The 21,271-nt window shown below is 39.1% G+C and overlaps 1 protein-coding gene across 3 annotated transcripts in view; it reads right to left on the reverse strand.

The window, feature by feature from the left end:
• Positions 1-21,271, reverse strand: part of FGF13 (fibroblast growth factor 13) — a 538,338-nt gene that overhangs the window by 259,333 nt on the left and 257,734 nt on the right. The window lies entirely within an intron of this gene.

The following is a 21,271-nucleotide window of genomic DNA, read 5'->3' on the forward strand; positions in this document are numbered from 1 at the left end:
CAAGAAGTTCTAAAGACCAAAAGATATATATCTTGTGGTATTGTATGACCTGAAAAAATTTATTTGGCAGCAAAATTTGATCTGAACTCCAATGAGGCTGCTTATTGTCTTTATTTCTCTCACTTTATTGCCATTCTAACACACACAAAAAATGTTCTGTATTCCCAAACACTCTGAGTCCCAGGGGCTTTGGAGGAAAGACTGAAGTGCCTTTAGTACCTTCCCTGCTTACCTTACACAATTCTTCCAAGGACAAAATTTAAATAGGCGTGAATGTCCTAGGAGTTTATAGGAAAAAAGGCTCTGTGAAAATTAAAGTGTTGTCATATAATTTGGAATTGCAGCTATAAGGATGAATTTGTACTATAACTGTGTCAATCTAAGTAGTTGCAATGATTGTGGGATCACTGGAAAATAAAAGACCAAAAGTTCAATATACCAGAAAGGCTGGTGAGCCACTGATTCTGTGAAAGTGGTCCATTAGGTTTAGCCTGAACTGTGTATTTCACTTCCTCATTCAGGGGGTCCAGTGGCTGTTGTAGAGTCTCTACCAGAGTCAGGGGATGGAATGTGTCTCAGGTTGGCTCCTTGGTGGTGACCTTATGCTCTAAATTCTATTTCCTGTGGCATAGAAGCTTCTTCTTATTTTCACATATTTGATTTGGAAGAACCTTCTTCTGGGCACTTCTGACTAATCCCCAGACTTAATGCTTGATTTTAAAAAATAATAATAAGAAGAAAAACAACACCTGAGCTATGCACCCTACTTATCAGCTATGTGTTCACAGCACAGAATCAAAGAGGTATCTGATTATGAAGACCATGTTATTATCAAGGACATAGTGACAGTTTCACAAATAATTAGAACCTAACTACCTTTATCAAAAGAAGCGAGCAAAGTGCAAGGTGTGACACATGCTATACAGCCTGTTTGCTTTGCTAACTCCCTAGTGTACCAAATCCAGTTATTTGCAGCAACACATTCCAATTTTCCTGAGAATCTGTAAAGTTGTACTGCATACGGGCACAATCAATATCTTTTAAATGTAGTCTGTAATGATGATTCCTGATTTCAGGCTCAGTCTCCAAATAGAATTAGTATGGTCTTGGTAGTTTTGAATTGAAACAATAATTTTAGTTGTATCTTATTCACTGTAGAACCAAGCTCTTCCTGCCACAATGACCCCATATTATTGTATCCATACTGTATGTATAAATAGCACTACTGAGAGATTCAATTCAGCAATTCCATGAGGACTACAAAGAATAAGTAACTCAAGGGAGGAGAACACAAATGGCACATTTAGAAAAAAATGAAACAAAAGTGTAACATTTATTTGCAAAGTTTCCTGATGCCTTACTGAAACTTTCTGGTCAATCCAATTTATTCGATGAAATGTCAATTAAAATAAATAAATCTAAATAAAATAAACCTAATAAATAAATAAACCCAAAGCTACTGCCCAAGTAAATACTCCATTCCAACCACCTTCCCATTGGGAATAACATGCATGAGATCAATATAAGGCCAGTAATAAAATGTATCCAAGAGAAGAAAGCAAGCACTAATAACTTTTTAAGATAATTCTGTACTGATACGAGCTAGTGGGCACTAATTGTATTCTGTTAAATGAAATCTATGATCCCCATCCCACCCCAAATTACTGAAATGTAATTGGAAAGAACTTTTCATCCTTCCCTGCCACTAGTTTGTGCCATAGGTTTGTTTAAATCAACTTGTTTCTTCTTATTAAAGTTGCATATGCCCATTGTGGAATATTTGGAAATTAGGAAAATCACAAAGAAACCAACAACTACACATACTCCCACCAACTAGAAGCAATACTGTATTGACAGCTTGACAATTTTTTTCTTCCAATTCTTTTTTTGCAAATATTGTTAGTTTTTCTCCCATACAAGCAGAGTAAAAATTGTACATCCAATCTTTTCACCGAACACTATATAATAGGCATTATCCATGTTACTAAAATTCACTATCAGCTTAAACTTTATTTATTTATTTATTTTTTTTTTTGAGACAGAGTCTCACTTTGTTGCCTAGGCTAAAGTGAGTGCCGTGGCATACAGCAACCTCAAACTCCTGGGCTCAAGCGATCCTTCTGCCTCAGCCTCCCAAGTAGCTGGGACTACAGGCATGAGCCACCATGCCTGGCTAATTTTTTCTATATATATTAGTTGGCCAATTACTTTCTTTCTATTTATAGTAGAGATGGGGTCTCGCTCTTGCTCAGGCTGGTTTCGAACTCCCGACCTCGAGCAATCCGCCCGCCTCGGCCTCCCAGAGAGCTAGGATTACAGGCATGAGCCACCGCACCCGGCCCAGCTTAAACTTTAAATAGCCACATAATATGCTACAAGCCAATCCCCTAACATTGAACATTAATCCATAAGGCCACAATGAACATCTAAATCAGATTTGCAGATAAAATGAAGAGAATTATAATGAAATTTCTTAGTTTGTGCTCTAGATATAAAATGACAAGGCCAAAAGATGTGTACGTTTCAAGGTTTTAGATACATCTTGTCAACATGATTTCTGGAAAGATTGTTCAAATCTACTTTTCCAACAGCAATGCACTTGAATACCAGTCTCATCCTAATGCTCTTCAACAAGTATTATTAAAATACAAATAAATGAAAGCAACTTTTCCCAACTTAATAGAGGTTTTATTAATTTGGATTTCCTTGTTTACTAGAGAAGGAAGTTGAACATCTTCTCATAGGTTTATTGGCTGGTTGTAGATTATATTTTGTGAATTGACTCTTTAAGTCCTTTGAGATTGGTATCATATTTAAAATGAGATTCTAAATATTTTCAAAAAAGAAATAAAGTTTTCCTATACCTCCCATACCTATCCTAAATACTTCTTTCTAATGTCCAAACTTACTTCCCTTTGTGCTGTTCTCAATGGAGACATCTGGCTTTATGTCTTTAAATATATAAAGATCTTTTTCCCAGTGTATGTTTTTGCCTGCTTTGTCGAAGATTAGTTGGTTATATGAGGATGGTTTTATATCCGGGTTCTCGGTTCTGTTCCACTGGTCAGTGTCCCTGTTCTTGTGCCAGTCCCAAGTTCTTTTAATTACTATAGCCTTGTAGTATAATTTGAAGTCTAGTAAATTGAAACCTCCTATTTTCTTTTTATTGTCTAGGATTGATTTTGCTATATGGGGTCTTCTCTGGTTTATTATTTATTCAATAAATGGTGCTCCGAAAACTGGATAGTCACATGTAGAAGACTGAAACAGGACCCACACCTTTCACCTCTCACAAAAATCAACTCACGCTGGGTAACAAACTCGAACCTTAGGTGTGAAACTATTAGAATTCTAGAGGAAAACTTTGGAAATACTCATCTAGACATTGGCCTAGGCAAAGAATTTATGAAGAAGACCCCAAAGGCAATCACAGCAGCAACAAAAATAAATAAATGGGACCTGATCAAATTAAAAAGGTTCTGCACAGCCAAAGAAACTATCAAGAGAGCAAACAGATAGCCCACAGAATGGGGGGAAATTTTCGCAAGCTACACATCCAATAAAGAGCTGATAACTAGAATATACTTAGAACTCAAGAAAATCAGCAAGGAAAAATCAAACAACCCTATCAAAAAATGTGCAAAGAACATGAACAGAAATTTTTGCAAAGAAGACAGAATAATGGCCAACAAACGTATGAAAAAACGCTCAACATCTCTAATCATCAGGGAAATGCAAATCAAAACTGCAATGAGATATCACCTATCTCCAGCAAGAATGGCCTTTATCAAAAAGTCCCCAAACAATAAATGTTGGTGTGGATGCGGAGAGATAGGAACACTCCTACACTGCTCGTGGGACTGCAAACTAGTTTAACCTCTGTGGAAAGCAATATGGAGAAACCTTAAAGCGATACAAGTAGATCTACCATTGGATCCAGCAATTCCATTACTGGGCATCTACTCAAAAGATCAAAAGTCATTTTGTGAAGAAGACACCTGCACTTGAATGTTTATAGCAGCACAATTCACAATTGCAAAGCTGTGAAAACAACCCAAGTGCCCATCAATTCATGAGTGGATTAACAAAATGTGGTATATGTATACCATGGAGTACTATTCAGCTTTAAGAAACAATGGTGATATAGCACCTCTTGTATATTGCTGGATAGAGCTGGAACCCATCCTTCTAAGTGAAGTATCTCAAGAATGGAAAAACAAGCACCACATGTACCCACCAGCAAATTGGTATTAACCGATCAACACCTCACTGGACATATAGGAATAACATTTATCGGGTGTTGGGCAGGTGGGAAGGGTAGGAGGGGATGGGTATATACAAACATAATTAGTGAGATGTGCAACGTCTGGGGGATAGTCACGCTTGAAGCTCTGACTTGAGGGGGGAGGGGGACATGGACAATATACGTAATCTTAACATTTGTACCCCCATAATATGCTAATATAGATAGATAGATAGATAGATAGATAGATAGATAGATAGATAGATAGATAGATAGATAGATCTTAGTTTATGGCCCTCAGCCTCCTCTTTCTTAGAAAGATTTTTTAGTGAAATGGTTTTCAATCTTTAATGCACATAATAAATAGGCATGCTTGTTAAAATGCAGATTTCTTTACCCACATCTTAGAGTTTCTGATTCAGTAGATCTTCGGGAGGGGGAGGGCAAAACATGCATTTTAACAAGCAGCACAGATAGTTCTGATGCAGGTAAAATAGGAGAAGACACTTGGAGAAGCACTACTGGAGAGAATCGTCATAGATCTTTGGTAACCCTAGAAATCTGGTAGGAACTCTCCTGTGCCTGCCTCACCAGTTCCCTCTCCAGTGTTACCCTACATGGGCACTTTGGTATTTGGGCCTGGATAATTCCCTGATGTGTAGGACATACCACTCAACGCAGAGCATTTCACAACTCTGGCACCTGCCCGCAAAATGCCAATAATTCTCTTCAGAGTGACAACCCCAAACACTCCCAGCACTTTGCCAAATACCCCCTAGGAAGGTAATACTGTCCCTGAGTGAGAAGCACTGCCAGAGTCCCTTTGGCTCCAGCTGTTAGGATAGATCTGACCAGTGCTGAGACTCCTGACAGACACTCAGTCTGCGTGTTTGTGTGTATGTGTGTGTGTACGTGTGTCTGTATTAAACCTGACATCATGTTTGTTTCTTTTTAACAACCTCAGATCCAACTGTTACTCCTCAGAGAAGATGAGGACACTTGGCACATACACAGGATGGTGGAAGTAGAGCAGAAAGTGATCGAGGGAATGAAGAGCACACGTCTGTCTCTTTTGGCCTCTAAGCATCATCAGCCTACTTAAGTACAATAGAGAAACAATAAGGAGTTAAACAGCTAAACAATGATTGCTCATATGACCCTCACATAATAAAGGCCTTGCTATACTCTTCACCAAAGCTGTCATCCTATGTCCAGGCTGACTCTAGATTTAGGTAACCAGATAGAGTACATAGAGTATGCTCCCTTCGAATGCCCATCACGCAAGAGCAGAGATGGGCAGAGCAAGACAGTGGATATACATTGGGCAGCTCTTAGCACCTAGAGAGCATTTTGTATGGAAATACATGGGCATTTTGATCACTGTAATTTTCAGTGATCCCTGGGTCTTCTTTCTCTTTCTTCTGGGAGCTAAAGCAGTAGTGAGGAGGGCTTGCCATAAGAACAGCTGTATTAGTAGGTGATCATCTGACATTAAGATAAAAGAATCAATTTCCACTTGAGTCTATGGAATGCAATGGTCCAGCTACCATGACCACCAGCTTCTTGGATTCATTTTATTTTTTCTCCTAAGTGAGTTGTAGGAGATAAGCTTCTGTAATACCGTGATACCTTCTGGTTGATAACATCATGAGAATCCAAGTCAACTCAAAACGCAAAGCAGGAAATGTGCCATGGAGCTGAGAGAGAGCATGCAGGGCCATACTGTACAAGCAGTCACAGGTGGGAAGGGGTGGGCCCCACTGCTGCTCTCACTGCTTATGCAGCCACTGTCAGGATGGGCATTTCTGCCTTCTGATTGATGGCCAAAGTAAAAGGACACAGCATCCAGGAAATGACTACAAGATCATTTTTGAGAGTGCCAAAGATAAGACTCCAGAGTAGTAATGACTCAATAAAATTCTCAGGGCAGCAACACCAATAGGGCATTCATTCATCCCTGCTGGTGGCAAGGACAATTAATGAGTCCCTCTCTCCAGGGCTTTTGCCTGTATACTTACTGGTTGCATGACCTCTTGGCACCAAAAAACACTAATAATGACTTGTACCTTCTTTCAACTCCCCATTTCCTCACTCCCAAGGCTGCACTTTCTGTCTTGCTCCTGAAATGTCCCCAATATGTCCATGCTTACACATCCAGACTAGAAATGCAGAACACCTGATTTGGCTCTGTATATATACTTGATACTTCTCTCGGGCCCCCTTATTTGACAACCTATTTTTTCCAGTTTTATTGAGGTATACTTGACAAATAAAATTGTATGTATTCAAGGTGTACAACTTGATGATACCATATACATATACATTTTATAATTATTACCACAATCAAATTAATTAACACATCCATCACCATTCATAGTTACCATATATGCTTGTGTAGGAGGGTGAGGACAGTTACATCTGTTAAGGGATTAATATCTAAAATATATAAGGAGCTCATACAACTCAATACCAAAAGAAAAGAAATTACAAATAACCCTATTGAACAATGGGCAAAGGACCTGAATAGACATTCCCCCAAAAAATACATATAAATGGGCAATAGGTATTGGTTCCTTTCATGTAGGAAAAGTATCTGGAAACCACTGTATAGATGGTTATTGTGATTGCTGCTGTTGGGCTGTCACTGCTTTATGCTCTCTCAGTGGACAGAGTATATGTATATAGACTAAGCCATGTATACACAAACATCTATATTTATTTCTTTATCTATCTGTCTCAGTGGTTCTCAACTAAGGGTGTTTTTACAACCCCCAAGGGACATTTAGCAATTTCTGTTGGCATTTTTGTCACAATTAAGAGGTTGCTACTGGCATCCAGTGGGTAGAGGCCAGGGATACTAGTAACCATTCTACAATGTACGGGACAGCTCCCCACAACAAAGAAGCATCTGGCCCAAAATGTCAACAGTTGAAGAACCAGGGATCTGAATAGACATTTCTTCAAAGAAGAAATAAAAATGGTCAGCATATACATGAAAAGGTGCTCAACATCACTAATCATCAGGGGGGGATGCAAATCAAAACTGCAGTGAGATATCACCTCACACCTGTTCAAATGGCCATTATCAGATAGACAAGAGATAATGAGCATTGGTATGGAGTATGGAGAAAAGAGAATTCTTTTTGTACACTGTTGGTGGGAATGTAAACTGGTACAACCAATATGAAAAACAGTATGGAGTTTCCTCAAAAAAGTAAAAATAGAACTACCAGATGATACAGCAATCCCATTACTGAGTATATAACCAAGGAAAATGAAATTAGTATATTGAAAAGATATCTTCACTCCCAAGTTCATTGTAGCACTATTCACAATAGTCAAGATATGTAATTAACCTTAAATGTCCATCAACAGACAAACAAATAAAGAAAATGTGGTGTATATACAGAATGAAATACTATTAAGTCTTTAAAAAGAAGGAAATTCTATCATTTGAGACAACATAAATGAACCTAGATAGAGGACATTATGCTAAGTGAAATAAGCCAGAAAGATAAATATTGCATAATCTGACTTATATGTAGATCTAAAGAAGTCAAAGTAATAGAAGTAGAGAGTAGAATGGTGGTTACCAGAGGCTGGGGTTTGGGGTTGGGGGGTGGCAATGGGAAGATGTTGATCAAAGGGTACAAAGTTTCAATTAGGAGAAGTAAGTTTGTGAGACCTAGTGCACACCATGGTGACTATAGTTAATAATAATGTTGTACATGTTTCAAAATTGCCAATAGTATATTTCAAATGTTCTTACCACAAAAAATATGTCAGATGATAGATATGTTAACTAGATTGATTAATCAATCCACAATGTATACATATATCACATCACATTGTACTTCATAAATATATACAAATATTATTTGTCAATTAAACATAAAGAATTTTTTTAATTTTTTTAATTTTTTATTTTGGCATATTATGGGGATACATATTTTAAGGTTTCAATAAATGCCCTTTCCCCCTCCCCCCACAAGTCTGAGTTTCCAGCATGACCATCCCCCAGATGGTGCACATCTCACTCATTATATATGTATATACCCGCCCCCTTCCCCCTCCCACCTGCCCAATACCCTATATTTTTAAATAAACTTGTGATAAATATTATAAAGGAATTAAATATCAATAGCATATAATAATGAGTTATAAATCATTTATACCTATGCTTTTAAAATACCCTCTACTGGTCTCTATTTCTAGCCTCTCACTTTGCTAATCCACCCTGCACATGGCCACCAAATTAATCTTCCTAAAACATTTTTTTCATCATCTAAGTCTCCTCCCTAACCTTTTAATGGCTCCTCGCTTCTTGAAAGATACATCCAGTCTTCTCAGCTGAGCCTTCACAAGGCAGCATATGTCTCAATACACAGGCTTTGGAGCTAGGCAGACATGTGTTTGAATTTGGGCATTGCCATCTACTGGTTATGTGAACTTAGCAGGATGCCTAACTTCTCTAAGCCTTAGTGTCCTTATTTGTTAAACAGTAAAACAATTGCTTTTACACACGAGACTTTTGAACGCTAATCCCCCTGCCTGGAACGCCTTTCCCAATCCTTCCTCTGCCATCACTCTCTGAATGGCTCCTATTTATCCTTCAGGACATTGCTGCAGTAGCAGTAGTACATTGGACAAAAGAGTAATGAACTAATGTAGATGATGGCAGATGATGGTAAGCATCTAAATCCCTGATCCAATCAAAGATGTGGAATCAACCCAAGTGCCCATGAATTCATGAGTGGCTGAATAAAATGTGGTATATATACACCATGGAATACTACTCAGCCATAACAAAGATAAATCAATACCTTTTGTAACGATCTAGATGGAACTGGAGACAATTCTAAGTGAAGTATCTCAAGAATAGAAAAACACCACATGTACTCACTATTAAATTGAAACTAACTGACAAACACACATGTGCACAAAGGGAAGCAAAACTCAATGAAAAGCAACCGGGGGTGGGGTGAGGGGAATAAACCAATCTAATGGGTACTTTGAACACTATTTGGGTGATGAACACACCTATAGCCAGGACTCAAACATTACAAAAACAATCCATGTAACCTAAATTTGTACCCCCTTAATATTTTGAAATAAATAATAAAAAATTAAAAAGTTCACTCCAGGAAGCTGGGAGAGATCAAAAAAAAATATTTTTTCAAGGCAGGGGACTCGATTTAGCCTTGCTTGGCTAAGTAGATACATCTAAGGTTTCGAATGTTTCACACTCTATTGATCACTAACTGCTGCAAACAATTACGAGGGCAGGCCCTAAGGCCACATGACATTAGGCACAGTTGTTGGAAATCTAGAAGGGAAACCTACCAGCAAAGCATCAGAGAGGCAAAGCCAGCTACAGCAGATGCTGTACAACTGCCACATCTCTGTCACCAAGCCAGCACTATTTCCACTATGTTGGATCCAGAAGAATTTCAGGGGGGCATGTGAGGCGGAGCACAGCAGACACAGGGACACAGGCCCAAAGACCTTATTCTTCCAAACTACTTTGAGGCTGATATGTCTCAGCCCTCAGAACACATTCAGGGCCTGTGTGATCAGCTATGGCAGTTTGTCATGAGAATGCATTCTAGGGCCAGGGCACTGGTTCAGAATCAGATCATTCCCTCTATGATAAAGGAACCCAAAAGCCCATAACTTTGTTTTTCCTTGATGAGGCCAATCATTCACAGAACTCTCACAAACATCTCACAGATCAGGGAACACACGCTTGAGCTTTTGGTAGCACTGTTGACAAATTGTACTACATGTACAAAACTTAGACAGAACATCAGCTGCCTCTGAAGTTAAATCCCACTAGCCTAAATAAATGCCATGGGATCTTTCTTCAGCTACAAGAGGCATATTTGCTCTTCTATTTTAAAATGCTTCCTCTGACATTAGCAATAACAACATAAATTAAGATTTCCTAGTAGAGCTGGAAACAAGCAAGGCAAAAGGGAGGGAGTATGCACAGTTTTATATCATTGCACATCTTTTACCTAAAATCTGTGAGTTGTTTGAGGGTGATCACTACTTATATTAATATTATTTGCCTCTGTGTCATCAGTGTCTAGCACAGGGTCAAAGTTAAGAGAACTCCATTTCTAAATATTTCTTGACCATCCACTGGGGGGCAAGGCCAGGCACTTTAATAGGCACTAAGAAAGTGCTTGGTATATGTGTGGTGAATTGAATGGATGGTTTTGTCCATCTCCTTCCACCCAGTCACTGAGACAGACATTTAACTGCAAGATCCACAAAGTACCCAGCACCTACTTTATGCCTCAGTTCTTTGAGAGAGAAACACAAGGGATTACTTCACCTTTAGTCAACATGTCTAGACTTCCTTTTTCCCTCTATGTCCTCTTACCATTTTAAAGCATTCATAGCTTTTTTTTTAATAGAAGGCAGGTTCAAAGAATATTGAGAGATAATTAAATGCCCCAAGTCACAGGAGATGAGTAGATTTGTGAGGAGAGAATAAAAAAGAGAATTATTTCTTTTGACATCTTCATAAAATATCAGGACAATTTTATAGTTGGAAAGGAGAGAATTTGCATCATCTGCCTTCTGTATTCAATTGGCAGTTTGAGAGAGAATTGAGAAAAGCTGTTGGGTAATTTATTGTTGCCTCTCTCTTTTCTCTCCTATTCTCTCTTAGGCCCATTGCTAGGGCTCAGAAGGAGACTGTCACATTAAAATTGTTGGACTAGTTCCTCTCCCTGAGGAAAGATCTTTCTGGCATTTACTTTCATTCTGGTGGGATTGGTCTCCCCTCCCTGCTCCATCATGATTCCAACAGTCATGTCCACTGAGTTAGAACCTAGACTCAATGTTCTCTCTTGTGCTCTCTCAGGTTCTCCAGCTTTTATTTAGTTCTTTACTCAAGGCTAAGTCTGTTGCTGCTGTGGCTTGCATATTTGAAAGGCTTAGATGAGAAAAAAAAAATCTTGTATGTTTGGGAGTTGGGTTGTCAGAACTTAGAGAAACTAAACACTTACTAGCTGTAGGCTGAAGTTGATATATATGAGTAGGAGAAATACAGGGAAATGGAAGCCTGCATTTAAATATAATTTTCAATGTTATGGTTGTTAGCCAATTGCTATCCAGCGCCCCTCCCACCATGTGCAGCAAGCACCCTGCCGAGGCTTTACCCTGACATCACATGCCACAGAACAGCCTTCTGGGCTGGGAAGGTCATTTTTTTAACCCTTTTCTTAGCACAAAAAGCTAGTCCCATCAGCAGAATTCTCTCAATTTCTGGTGGGTGTTGGTTTCCAAAGTTGACATTCTAGAAAAGCTTGGTAAGTTTTCATGAGAAACTGAGGCTGCTTGGCCCAAGTGACACAGGCCCAGAAGCATCTTCTAGATCTCAAATCAGGAAGCAATTAAAATTAGAAAGAAGTTTCAAAACTATGTACATGATGATCCAAGACAAGAATGAACTAGCCATCCTCCATCTTGGATTTCTCCAAAGAAGAACCTTCCATGCAGTGTATTTACCCCCCAAAAGCCTATTTTTAGCTTTTCCTAAAGTAATTAATAAGTAACTAACTTTTATCTCCCTCAGGACATTACCTGCAATTTAGAAGCATGAATCAGAGTGCTAAGCCAGCACCCAGAGAGGTCACTTAATTTCAATTAGAAAATTAGAATTGACACAACTATGTATGTGTATGAATGTGTCAGTGTCCACATGTGTGTGAGTATAGGTGCACGCATCCTGGGCTTATACTTGTGGAAGAATTGTTTCATTTGACCAAGAATAAGCAACATAAAAATTAAAGATAAAAAATGGTAGGGGAGAAAACGAATGAGAATTTAAGTTGTAAATGACCACTTGTCCTATCAGGCTGAGAAGTCAGCCAGGTTCTTTTTACTCATTAAAAATGTAATGTGAGTCAAAACATTTTTACTATACATCAGTCAACATTTTGAGGCTCCCACTGGATGCTCAGCTGCATTCTAAATACCACCAGCTGACCATGTTACTTACTAGTTTTCAAATCACCACTAACTCAGAGGTTCACACAGGATCCTGTCCAAATTCCTCAACCACTCATCCTTAAACAACATCTCCATTCTCATCCTCTATCCCTTCGCAGGTCAAAACTGCAACTCTTCACACTCATCCTCTCACCTCTGTTCCTTCTTTTCACCCCAACTCAATAAAAGGCCCCCTCTCAGGAATGCAGTACAGGATCTGAGTTTCTTGCTTCCTCACACCCTCAGTTCCAATCCATCAGCCGGTCCTATGAGCTGTATGTCAAGGAATTGGACCCAAATCTGATCACTCTTACCATCCTCACTGCCACCATCCTAGTCCAAGCTCCTATTACTCCTCTGCTGGACTCCTTCAGTAGGTCCCAATTTATCTCCCCACTTGCATTTTTGTTCCTTTCCACTCATTTATTCACATAATCTCTAGAGCAACCCTTTAAAAACTGAAATTTGATTGTGCAGCCTCTCTGCTTAAAACTGTCCAATGGCTTTCCATGGTGCTTAGAAGAAAATCCAAAATCCCTTAGCGTGGCCTACAAGTCCATATATGACATGGCCCCTACCCGCCCCCTTGGTCTCATCTCCTCTGACTCCCCCCCTAGGTCACTTCTCCTTTCTGTCTTTTAGACATAATCAACTTTCTCCTGCCCTAGAAGCTTTGAAATGTCTCAACCCTCGATCTAGATCACTCATTCACCTCTAGGCTAGCCACTTCTCATCATTTGGGTCTCACTGTTAATATCAACTTAGACTCTCTTAGGTAAAAAAGTGTTCCCCAATTATTCCCTGTCTACGTACCCTGCTGCAGTTTTTCAGAACATTGATGACTTTTGGACATTAGCTCTGTATTGCCTTACATGTTTATCCTGCATCTTTTCAATTTGGTATGGGATACTATGGAAAGGGATACAGTCTGTCTGTGCACTGCTGTATCCGTAGCATATTTACTGGCACATAATCAGTAAGTATTCACCGAAAGACATGCTATATTTGGTTTCATTGTTTTTTAAAGCGGTGACTCCTCTTTCCAGTTTCAGTATTTAGCATTTGGACTGAAACACACTGATTAAATTATGATGCAGGCAGTAGGGCTGTTTGCTGGAAACTTACCCAAGCTCAGTAGTTCTGCCACAGGCCCTAAGCCTATGGCTATCTTCTCAATTTTCTCTGTCCTAATCACCAGAAAACCTGCCTACATGTGAGAGCAATGAACTCAGTGTGCTAAGGCCACAGCTGCCTGTAAAATAGGCCAGGGCAGAGGACAACATATTCCTTTGATGACCATAGCATTCCCCTTGTCAGGGGTAATCAATATGGCCATCCTTAGGCATCCCAGACTCCCTTGAATTTCTGAGCATTTAGATACACAGCATTTCCTTTCTCTCTTCCATGCCTCATCCCCCTAGCAAACTCCTATAAACTCAGTACAAACATTGTGCCTCTATAAATATTTCTGTGACTCCTGCTTCTGTCTCTGGCCCAGACTGTGTCTTGTACAGGTAACTTAACAATTACAAAGCAATGTTATGGTTTCCAGTCCAAAGTGTAAGCTCCAGGAGGTCAGGGACTGGTTTTGCCACATTTCACGTTTCCCCAGCACCTAACACAGAGGCTGGTACATAGTGAAATATGTTTATTCATTCATTCATTCATTCATTCATTCAATATTTATTGAATACTTGCTATCAGGAAAAAGTCTAAAGCCAGTGCTGTTTGTACCACAACACACTCCACAATTACTGATGATGACATTATGACTGCATTCCTTAGTCCAGTTGAACTTCCAATTTGTTTGAAGGTGTGAGAATTCGTGGAAATTAAATGATTACTCTCTTGCTATTTTGCATCCATAAAGATCTGAAGAATCAGTAAATTGGAAGATTTCTAAGGAAAAGAAAACACACTGCAGTACAGAAAGGCAAACAGATGGGCATTATGAAAACATGGGTAGTAGCCATGAAAGGCAAAGTGAGGAATGCCAACCAAAGTCTAACAGGATTCTCAGGAGATGAATAGAAATAATGGTTGTGAGGAAAGATTTCAAGATATAATAGCAATAATTTCCAAGAATCTGAAAAAAAGACATGAATCCTCAGATTTAAAAACACATTCAGGCCGGGCGCGGTGGCTAACACCTGTAATCCTAGAACTCTAGGAGGCCGAAGTGGGCGGATAGCTCGAGGTCAGGAGTTCAAAACCAGCCTCAGCAAGAGCGAGACCCTATCTCTACTATAAATAGAAAGAAATTAATTGGCCAACTAATATATATAGAAAAAAATTAGCCGGGCATGGTGGCACATGCCTGTAGTCCCAGCTACTTGGGAGGCTGAGGCAGAAGGATTGCTTGAGCCCAGGAGTTTGAGGTTGCTGTGAGCTAGGCTGACGCCACGGCACTCACTGTAGCCTGGACACCGAAGTGAGACTCTGTCTAAAAAAAAGATAATAATAAAATAAAATAAAATAAAAACACATTCAGTTCCAGGAAAGATAAATGAAAGCAAATCCATACTTAGACACATTGTAGTGAAACTGTAGGACATTGAAGGAAAAATAAAAATATTTCAAGTGACTGAAAAGTAAAACCAGAGGATTGCCTATAAAAGAAGGGCAATCAGATGAATAGACCTCATCAGCAATACAGAGAAAAGTATTTTTAAAGTGCTAAGATTATCATTATCTATCAGTGGGGACTAAAACATTTCCATCCAGCTAACCTATCATTAAAAGCATAAAAGTGAAATTTTGACTTCTTCAGACAAAGAAAGTGTTTATTGTTTATGAAGCTATACTAAAAGGAATTGTAGCTTGAACAGAAGGCTATTGAATCCAAATGAAAAGAGTAGGAGAAAAAATGGCAAGCAAAGAAGTTGCTAGTGAATCTAAATAAACACTAGCTTTAAATAATGAAAGAAATAATGGCTAATGGAAGGAGTGTGAAAACAAGGTGGAACTAAATACTGGTAGACAATAATTTGGTACTCGGTAATGGTAATTGAGAGATCAAAGTTAAAACAGTCTAAGTTCCTTACAATTGTTGGGAAGAGAGTAGAGAAACTGAGTAGTTTTAGATTTGTGAAGCTAATCATACTTAACATTTTAAGAAAAATCAGTAAAATAACAGGAAGAGAATATTTTTTCTTGGTGTGAGTGTTCGATTGGTAATGCTGAAATCTACTGTACAAACTTTTAGCCTGTAGAATTGCAGATTTGAGGATATCATAAATTTTTGTTAGGCTGCTAGAGCACAGCACTCAATAGGAGTTATTTCGATGGCTATAGCAAGGATAAATGTGGCACCTATTTCATGTTATAAAATGTTCTTAATGTGGCCTAACAGCTGAAAAACATACTGAGAGAATGTTTTACTTATTTTAGTAATTTAGTCTTATCCTCATCTGATCTGCTCTTTATTCTTTCGAGGAAAACAGGCCTCCTTTTCTAACAGGGTCTAATCACCTCTGCACCTTTTCTTCCATTCAATAGATATTCTCACAATCTCATTTTCACTAATAATTTCAACTTTCTACTAACTTTTTATCTGTTTGGGGGACAGGAAAAAATCTAAATTGAGTTTTACCTCTTCCTCAGATACAAGCTTCTAGGATGTCAATAAAAAGTGGCTCTCCAAATTTCCATTACTGCATATGCCAACAATCAAATTTTAAGGTTGACATACTGCTGGAAAATACTATTATAAAAAATAAGGCAAGAAAACTGACAAGTCAATAAAAAATTAAAATGGTAAAATGAGTAGAGACCAATAAAACTATACTCCATCAGCTGAAAAGCAATCAACTTAGTCCAGAGAAGTGATTTCTCCTACTGCAGCAAGGTCCACAGCTATTAACAGGGCATAACCCAGCACCCTGGAGTGATAGAGAAGTCCTTTGGAGGTTCCCCATGTATCTCTCCCACATTACATGTAAGGCTGAGAATCAGAGTTTTTCTCAAGTACTCAAAGCACCTTACTTTTACATTGGGGTTTGTATCTTTGTTTCTCAAAATGAAAAGAAGTGGTTCAAGTGGACCTCAGACTACATCATGATCATTGCTCCTTCCAAATATGAAGTCATCAAACCCACAAGGAGTAGATCAAAAGGACACACTAGCTTGTGTCAAGATATTTTAAATATGGTTACACAGAAGTTCAAATAAGGTTTCAAAGAAGCACTTTGCAATTTCCAGAAAGACATGATTTATAATTTGTGTGTGGGGGGAGGGGCTTCTAAATGAAATATAGTTGGAGCTGCATTGATATTTCTGGCAATGACATAAGATAACTGGTGCAAATTGAATTGTTTGGAGTATCTATTATGCTCCACATACAGGTGTTGAGCACCTACTAAGTTCCAGGCCCTTTTCTAGGCACTGGGAAAACAGAGGCATTCAAATATAAGGCCTTCCCTTAAGACATTTCCATTCTAGATCAGTGATTCTCAACCAGCACTGGCTGCACAATTAAACTCTTGGGGTGGGGGACACAGGAAATTCTGTAATTCAGTGGTTCTCACTCTTGGCTACACATTAAAATCCCCCTAAGCCTTACCCCCAGACATTCTAAATTACTTGGCCTGTGGTGGAGCCTTGACCATGGTAATTTTAAGAAGCCTTCCCAAGCTAGTTGGGAAAAGAGACACGTGCACACCAAGAAAACAAATCACTTGGGCTACTTTTCTTCCTTGACAATTTATGACTTGAACTGGTAGAATATGTTGAAAATGAAACTTGGTAAAAAATAGATTTTCCTCTAATGTGACAGGAATTCAAGTGTCGGGAATCTATATTTCTTTTAGGGATTTAGTCATTATCTACAAATCAGTATGAAATATTGAAAAGGACTTTTAAATCTCAGTGAATTCACAATAGATGTAAGTACAATCATGACTATCCAAATAGAAAGAAAATGAAACTTGAAGAATGGCTTAGGAAATCCAGTAGTGGTTCGAACAAGGAGAAGGAATTTAGGTCCAGACTGGGTTGAGTGGCACAGAATCCTCCTTAAATCTGGAATTTGTAGGACAGAGAGCTGGCTGAGCACAAAACCCATAGAGTAGATGGTGCTGGCACTTGTCTGTTCTTTAGAAACAAGGCAGTGACCCCTTGAAATCTTTCATGAATACACAAATTCTCTGTCAAGTGTAAATCTCCTCCAAAAGGAATAATAAAACTCTTTAATTGGCTAATTATAATACAAACACACGATAGAGACTTTAATTTTCATAAACACAAGATAATGATGTGACTACTCTGACAATGCAATGTACCAGGTGCTGCCATGTGGATAAGCTACACTCAGGATGAAAATGACTCTATGCATTTCCCCAGCCAGGTGACAGCATCTGGGAACCTCCAAAAGGCAATGAGCCTCTGAGGGGACCTTGGCAACATTAGGATGCACATACAAATATGCACTGCCTTTGGGGAGCTCAGTGGGATGCTTTTACTAGGTGTGGTTTTGTGATATGATTTATTTTGTTGTATTTTATTTGGGGAGAAGGGAATATGTACATATTGTGCTTTCTTGAATGAAAGTGACTAAAAAGTGACCAGGAAGCCCTAACATGCTCTGGCTTTGTAAAACACTTTAAGTTAGTAAATGAGATTGTTTAGACCACGTCCAGCAGGAGAAAGTCCACATCACAGCATGTCAGAATGGCCATTAATCCGTATTCGTAAACTTTCAAGGACAGGAACTGCTATTCTCTATTTGGTCTGGCTTCACCATTGAGCTGCAATTGAGCCAAAGAATGAACAATGAGCTCTTTCTGCCACAGAACAATGAGGCATATTCTGCTCTGCTAGTTTGAGTTTATGATGACAAGGGCATGAGTGTTACAGGTTAGGTAGACACAAATGAAACATCCACCTCATGTCATTTTAGTGAAAGAGTTTTACAGAGTTGGGTAAGAATCATGGAAGAAAATTCCAAAAAACCCAATTCACAATGCTATCAAATGAATGCTCAGTCTGATATGTCCAGAATCATTGTCCCAGGCCCATGATCAAATCCTGGCTCTGCTGGTTATTCATGCTGTCACCCCAAGATCACCAAGGCAAATTACTTAACCCCCAAGTCTAATTTCCCTTTAGTATAAGGAAAGGACGGGGTGGGGGGGCATGGGCAATATACGTAACCTTAACATTTGTACCCCCATAATATGCTGAAATAAAAAAAATGGGGAAAAAAAGGAAAGGACATCATGTACCATGCAAAATCACTCTGGAGATTGAGTTAATGTGCCTAATTCAATAAATATTAACTGCTTTTGTCAGTTTTATTGGCACATTCATTTTCTTGTAGATACTAGGTTCATTCATTTATACTATTCATTCATTTATTCAACATATATTTCCTGGCATCTGCCATGTGCTCGGCATAGTTGTAGGCCCTGAGGACACAACAGTGAACAAAAAGCAAGCTCCTGTCTTCTTGAGCCTTACATTCTAGTGGGTGAGACAGACAATAGAAAAACTATTGAACAGATAAAAAACATAGTGTCAGGTAGTGATAAGTTCAGGAAAGAATAATAATGTAGGCTTAAAGGAGAATCAATAGCAGAGGATACTTTAAATAGAATGCCAAGGAAGACCTGACTGAGTGTGATATTTGAGCAAAGACCTGATCCCTGCTGAAATACTCCTGGTCACTATGCCACCTATTTTTTTTTTTGCTAATTTAATCACTCAGGCAATTGGTATAGCATGCTCCCTTAGCCCTCAGTTCTGTGACACAGAGTCCTGTGTCTCCTTTTCCCAGCATTCATGTTTTGGTTGCCCAGGGATGCACGATTACACTGACAGCATCACACTGAAGCAGGCAAAAAAGTCTCAATTGCAACCCAGGTAAAAAATCTTGAATGTTAAAGTTTGGCAGATCATTATTTCACCTGCCGATCCCTAAAGAGTAAGCTGCTACCTTTTTTTTTTTTTATCCTCTTCTAAAAATAGATGGCTGCTTCACTAAGGTGCTGTGTAACAAAGAGGCTGCCTGGATTTCCATCCATTTATTTCCTATTATTCAAGTTGGCTAGGACGGTAGAGTAACTTCCTGCCTCCCCAAAGAATTGTGGCCAGCGGCCAGCCAGCAAGGCACAGAGAATGTGGATGCCCTGTTAGGGAAAGCCTTGGGGGAACTTCTTAGCTCCTCTTAAATAAGAGAGTGGGGGGAAGGGGGAAGGTTCCTACTCTCTCCCAGTGCACATGATGGTAAAGCATCACTCCATTAGGACAGAACCTACTGGAAGGACATTCTGACCTATCTCGGTCACTCTCAGCTATATTTCTGCTGGATCCCCCTCCCCTCTCTGTAACATATCCGAATCAGACTGATAACAAGATTGTGAGTTGGGAAGAGAAGAGGGAGTTAAAGTGCAGGCTGCAAGCTGGAGTTCTAGTAACTCAGCCTTAGGAGAGAGAACAGAAGCTGAGTCAAAATGCCTAGAGCCTAGGCATTGCATTCCTGACATTAGCAGGACCTCCATGTGGTCTTTTCATTTTCTGCTCTATTTCTGGACTGGGATGAGCACAGGCATGGTGGCCCTGCTTCAGATAGAGGTCACACCACTGAGCATGCTCCTTGAGGGCAGGGATGAGGTGGTGCTTTTTGAGATTCCTCTGAGAGTCTAGCATCATGTTTGACTCTGATCTAGGCCATTTTGGTGATTGAATCATTCACAATTTCATTATTATACCTGTTTTCTTAATGAGCCATATACATTTGGGGGCTACTTGGCAGCTTTACTTGGTTTTGAGAATTTAAAGCCTAACTGTTGTTTACCATATATATAAGGATGCTGATTAGAAAGGCAGTTTGATATGTTATGAGAAAGCACTGAGTGTGAGGTCAAAAGACCTGGTTTTAATATGTTTCTAAGTAGGCGAAATAAAATGCATAGAGAGAAGACAGAAAGGAAGATAACTGCTATTTGGTATACCAGATAGGCCAAAATAATGATGGATATGTCTGTGGAGAAGGGATTATAGACATGCTTTTCATCATTTCCATAGTTTTTCCTCCAAAATTTATCTAGTGACCATGTCAAATAAGGACATTAACATAATGTAAGATAAGAGATCAGGTTAGAATCTCATTTTTATCATTTATTACTTGTGTCACTTTGGAGCCAGGTACAGTTCCTTCTATGGGTTCTTAGTTTCCCATCTATGTAGAGGCAAGGACTGGAGGAAGAGCCTTCAGTTCTAACATTCTGTGCTACTAATGCATTTTTTTATTAAATTGGGGGTTTTTTTACTAGCAATTTAAAGAGCTGGGACATTACTACCACTACTTCAAGTCACCATGACCAGAGTTGCCACGTGCTGAGGGAGCTAATCCTTTCAGCAGGGTTCTCACTCCTAGTCCAAGAACTCATAGGTATTGCTATTATTCTGTATTCATTTATGAGTCACAGTCAGCCTGACATTGAACCTTGAAGTGCCATTGCAGCCAAAATGCACGATTAATAACAAACTATCCCTAACATCTGCCTTCAGCTGAAGCAACATCTTTACTTCAAATTTTGTCTTGGAATGTTCATCAGATATATGTAGAACATACTATAACAATTATCTAGTTCTTACAATAGTACTATGAAATAGAAACAAGCATTATTGTCCCAATTTTATGAATGATAAAACTGAAGCTCAGAGAAGCATACACCTAGGTAAAAGAGTTTGAACGCATGTCTGCTCAGCTATGCTACATGTCACTATAGGAATCAGATTGAAGAAAAATGTGGACAGCTTGCTGAGCTTCTAATTGTCTCTATGTGGTTTTCCTCTGTGACTTAGGGACATAAAATCCTCTAACCAAAAGAATTTTTTTTATTGTGCTGTTTGCCTGGTCCCTTGGGACATGTAGAAAACCATCAACACTGAAAAGGCTCTACCATTGCTCTCACCCAGAGTGGGAGGTTCGGGGGTGGCTGTGGAAGCTGACAGAGTCCCCAGGAGCAGGTGGTAATTATGCCATGATCTGTGCTCCTCCCACATGAGAATTCCCTCAAACCC

Source organism: Microcebus murinus, chromosome X (genome assembly GCF_040939455.1).
Source record: "Microcebus murinus isolate Inina chromosome X, M.murinus_Inina_mat1.0, whole genome shotgun sequence".
NCBI classification, from domain to species: Eukaryota; Metazoa; Chordata; class Mammalia; order Primates; family Cheirogaleidae; genus Microcebus; species Microcebus murinus.